Genomic DNA, 5,233 nt, shown 5'->3' on the forward strand with positions numbered 1-5,233 from the left:
GATAGAAAAGCATAGAGAGACGGGGGAGGGAGGGGGAGAGAGAGAGACAGAGAGAGAGGCATGGAAAGACAGAGAGACGGAGACGGAGAAAGAGGTGAGGGAGGAGTAGAGAGACAGAGAGGGAGGGAGAGAGAGGGAGACAGAGGGAGGGAGGGAGAGAGAGAGAGACAGAGCGAGGGATGGAGGTAAAGAGGGAAAGAAAGAGGGACAGAAAGGGAGAGAGACGGAGAGGGGGAGAAGGTGACGAATTGAGAGAGGCATAGCGAGACAGTGAGAGGAAGGGAGAGAAAGAGAGACAGTGAGAGCGACGGAGCTAGAGAGAGAGTGAGAAGAAGCATAGAGAGACAGAGAGTGGGTGGGAAATAGAGAGACAGAGAGAGAGAGAGGGGTGGGAAAGGGAGAGAGAGGTCAGAGAGGGAGATGAGAGGGAGAAGAAAAGAGAGGGACAGAGAGAGACAGACAAACAGACAGAAAAAGAGACAGAAAAAGAGCAAGGGAGACAGAAAGAGTAAGAGAGAGAGAGAGACAGAGTGACGCCTGGAGTGAGAGTGACATAAACAGAGAGAGAGGGAGGGAGAGAGGGAAATGTCAGAGAGGGTGAAGAGAGGGGGACAGAGAGAGAGGGAGACAGAGCCAGGGAGACAGAGAGAGTAGAAGAGGGAAACAGAGAGATGTATGGAGTGAGAAAGTGTCAGAAACAGATAGACGAAGGGAAAGAGACAGTGACTGGGAGGGAAGGAGAGAGAGTCAGAGAGAGGGTGGGAGAGGAAGAGAGAGAGATAGAGAGAGAGAGAGAGAGAGAGGGTGGGAGAGAGAAATGGGTCAGAGATGGTGGAAGAGAAAGATGAAAAGAGGAAGGTGGAGAGATACAGACCGGGAGACTAGGGAGAAATTTAAAAAGGAAAACTTGTGTTGAATTTGTGAGCCTTGAATTTTGGAATATTTTAATGTTTGATGGGAATGTTGATCCAGTGAAATTTTGCCCCATTGGGATGAAGAGAATCTATGTTAGCTTGTTAAAACATTAAGGTACCGTCTGTGTTGAGTGTAATGTGAATCAGCAAATAAATGGCCGAAATGTGAAGGTTTGCAAAGGTTTGTGACCATTGCCGAATAATGCTGGTGTTTTAGACTGTGGTCTGAAATTGATAGTGAATGCAACACCTGGAAGGGGGTGGGGACATTTCAATTCAGATTTTCAGGGATCAGAATGTGGACCTATCTCTCTCTCGATCTACCGGAGAGGGGATGGGGGTCATAGCGTTTGTGTGTGCTTGACAATGAGGCAGAAACAGACGTACAGAGACACACAGATAAATGGAGGATGAGACAGAGAGAGAACCAGCTGGACATAACCGGATAAACACAAAGGGAGACACTCAGGCTCCGGGGGGGGGGGGGGGGGGGCTGCAGTGTTTAGTCACTGCCAAGCTCCCAGACCCTATATGAAAAGACAGAAAAATTCAGAGAAATAGAGAAAAGCCAGAAAAAGTCAGTAACAGTAAAAAGACAGAGAAAATGAGAAATGGCAGAAGAAGTCAGATAAATAGATAAACAGCAGGAAACGAAGTAGAGAAACAGAGAGAAGACAGAAACGTCAGATACATAGCGAAAAGACAGAAAAGGCAAAGAAACTGTGAAAGGACAGAAAAAAGTCAAAGATAAAGGGAAAAGACAGAACAAGTCAGGGAAACAGAGAAAGACAGAAAAGTCCCCGAAATGGAGGAAAGACAGTGCTAAAAGTGGTGGGAAAGAAACAGACTCCCAAAAAATGGCAGGCACCAGAGGAACAGACAGAAAACCAGTGAGAGAGACACAGAGAGAATCACATACAAAGAAACATAGAGAGAGTGAGAAACAAAAAAAAGAAAGAGTCATTGAGAGAGACAGATTGAGAGAGAGACAGAGATTGAGAGATAGGGAGAATGATAGACAGAGCTTGAGAGAAAGAAGGAATGAAAGAAAGCCAGTGAGAGAGAAAGACACACAGAGAATCAGACATAGAGCAACAGAGAGAGAGAGAGACAGAAACACTGAAAAAGAGAGATTGAGTCAGAAGGAGGGAGAAAGGCAGAGAGAGACAATAAAGATGAGATACGCACCATCCCACACGGTCAGCACTCCATCGTTGGACTCTTAACACCTGCCTTCCATCAGATCGCCTGTGGGGAAAAAATCCTGGACGGGGGCAATGGGGTGGGAATTGGAGAACAGGGTCAGGGCTGGGACAGAGAGAGAGAGAGATTTAGGCTGGACTCTCACAACATTCACAAACATACACACACAGACACATAACCCACACACAAATATTTTTTATTTAGAGATACAGCACTGAAACAGGCCCTTCGGCCCACCGAGTCTGTGCCGACCAACAACCACCCATTTATGCTAACCCTACAGTAATCCCATATTCCCTATCACCTCACTACACGAGGGGCAATTTACAATGGCCAATTTAACTATCACCTGCAAGTCTTTTGGATGTGGGAGCACCCGGCGAAAACCCACGCAGACACATGGAGAACTTGCAAACTCCGCACAGGCAGTGCGCCACACAAACACGCACACACACACAAACACACACACACACTGTAATCAATTCCAATTAGCCTGGGCACAGAGACACAGAGACTGAGACACAGAAACTCACGTTTGCACGCCAGTTGCACTGAATTAAAGAATGGTGACTGATGTTGAACGAATATATCCCAGAACCTGTCACTCAGACACCCAGTCCACCCAAAGTACAGCTTATCCAAACAGCTCTCAGCTTCCTCCATCTGGACACTCCCTCATACACAGGGGATTAGTCTCCATGACACAGTTATACCCCGATCATTGCCAGTTACACTCACCTGAACAGACACATTACATTAGCAGCTTTGCCTCTGATGTAAATAATGTGGTGGGTAAAACACAATCATTTAAATGTCAATGACACTTTCTTAGTTAAACCTCTCTCGGGAATAAACCTGAAATCTGTACTCATACTGGACGGCTGCTACAATTATGAGTGGCATCATTTACATTGTCCACATTATTGTATTGACCTTGTTCATTCCTGGCTTTTCTATTGTAAATGTAACTGATCTGTCTGCAGTAGACACTAAATTCAGAGACAAAAGCAATGCTGTTTCACTCTGTTCCTGCATTTTTCCAGTTAAAATGTGAACTTTGAGTCTCTGTTATGGGACCATGGTCAGGGTGATATTCGAGGACGAACTCTGTGCACGTCCATTGGGGAGGCAGTCGCATGATGATAATATCACTGGACAAGTAATCCAGAGGCTCAACCAAATGGTCTTACAACTGGAGTTCTAATCTTACGATGGCAGTTGCTGGAATTTAAATTCAATTAATTAACAAAAGTCTGCAATTGAAAGATGGTCTCTGTAATGGCGCTATGAAATTATCATTGCTTGCTGCAAAAAATTGTTCACTAATTTCTTTCAAGGAAGGAAATCTGCCATCCTTATCTGGTCTGGCCTACATATGGTTACAGCCCCAGAACAATATGGCTGACTCTTAAGTGCCCTCTGAAACGGCCCAGCTGCCTTCACGAGCAACAATACTGACCATGCCAGCGGAGCTCAGATCTCGTGAAAGAATAAAGGTAAACCCTCTCTCTGTTATATCACAGCAGATATTTTCCTGTTTATTCTACAGCAAATATTGGCTCTGGTAAAATTACAACTGTGTCAACTCCTGACTCCTTTGCTCCCGTTAACTGCTGAACAGACACCCAAATTCCACCTTCCTTCACGATCAAGTGTTGCAAATCCTTGCTTCCATGTCCAACCCTCACCAAGTCCATCTCGCCCAAGACCTTCAGCCTAACTGATCTGCAGTAACTTCAAGTCCTCTAAGTACTTACATTTAGAATTCTTACCATTGGCTAAAGGTTCTTTCATGTCCTCACTACTCCACATCTCGATCCACTCCTCCAAACCTGCAGCAAACCAATCCATGATCTCCCCATATCTCTGACTTTGGTATCTTTCAGTGGGACTGCCCCCATCTGGTTCATATATTACTGATCTGTTTGTAACCAGAGCATCTCAGCAATGACCTCTCTTTCCACACCTGCACTAATACCCTTGGAGTCCCGAAACTTTCTATTCTTGCCCCCTCCTCTTCCTCATCAACACACTGCCCGCTGGCAACATCATCTACAGATATGAGGTTAGTTTCCACATGTGTGCTGACAACACCCAGCTCCAGCTTGCCATCATCCCTCTTCACCCTCCACTGCCTCTGTGTTATCACGCTCTAACAGTAATCTTTCCATGAGCTCCAATTTCCTCCAATTAAAAATGGGACAGAGTGAATCCTCCACCTTTGGCTTCAGCACAAACTCTACAATCTTGCCATTGATTCCATCGCCGTTCCTTGACGTTGCATCGGACTGAATACGGTGCTGAGTAAAATAGGATTCTTAGTCATCCCTGACCTGACTTTCTGACCTGGTGTCTTCTCCATCAGAAATGACGTCCCTTCCACCTCCACAACATCTCCGACCTCTGTCCCTGGCTCAGTCCATCGGGTACTGACAGCACTCAGTCACTCATCTGTGTAAGATTATGATGTTACCAAAATTTACTGACTAGAGTAGTCATTGTTAAATTCTAGTTATTATAAACTAACAAATTCATTATTACAAACCAACATTTCGCTTTATTAGAACCCTTCTTAGTAATATGTTAAATTGGGACAACTTACAAAATCGGGCAGAGTATATACAGTATGTCAAGGTGAAGAGACTCCAGGGATTATTTCAAGGTTTAGAATGCTCACTGGCAGGACAAGCGTGAGACCTTGAGAGCAGGCAGCGAAAACAGCTTCTGTGTTGATTTGCCTTGTAACCTCGAAATATGAACGCATTGAGATAAAGTCGTCAACACAAAGGGGTACTACATGCACAATCCAAAATGTTAGCAACCATCAGAAAATTATAGTTGGTTAGTTCAGAAAATCATCCTTTAGGACAAAACTAACCACTGATAAGGACCGAGAGAGTGAGTGCGGAATAGGTAGGGGAGGGAAATGTGTTTGATGGAGACCGCTCCAGTTCAAGAGCGAGCTGGAGTGCAGCCCTCCAATATTGAATATCCACTTTGCACGCAATGAATTCTCTCATCCTTCCAAAGGTTGGCCGTTCATCCTGCGAGCGGAATCTTCGGGACCCAGAGAGCAGTTAATTAAAAGCTGTACGAGATGTGGAATATTCACACCC

This window comes from Heterodontus francisci, chromosome 39 (genome assembly GCF_036365525.1).
Source record: "Heterodontus francisci isolate sHetFra1 chromosome 39, sHetFra1.hap1, whole genome shotgun sequence".
Classification (NCBI taxonomy): domain Eukaryota; kingdom Metazoa; phylum Chordata; class Chondrichthyes; order Heterodontiformes; family Heterodontidae; genus Heterodontus; species Heterodontus francisci.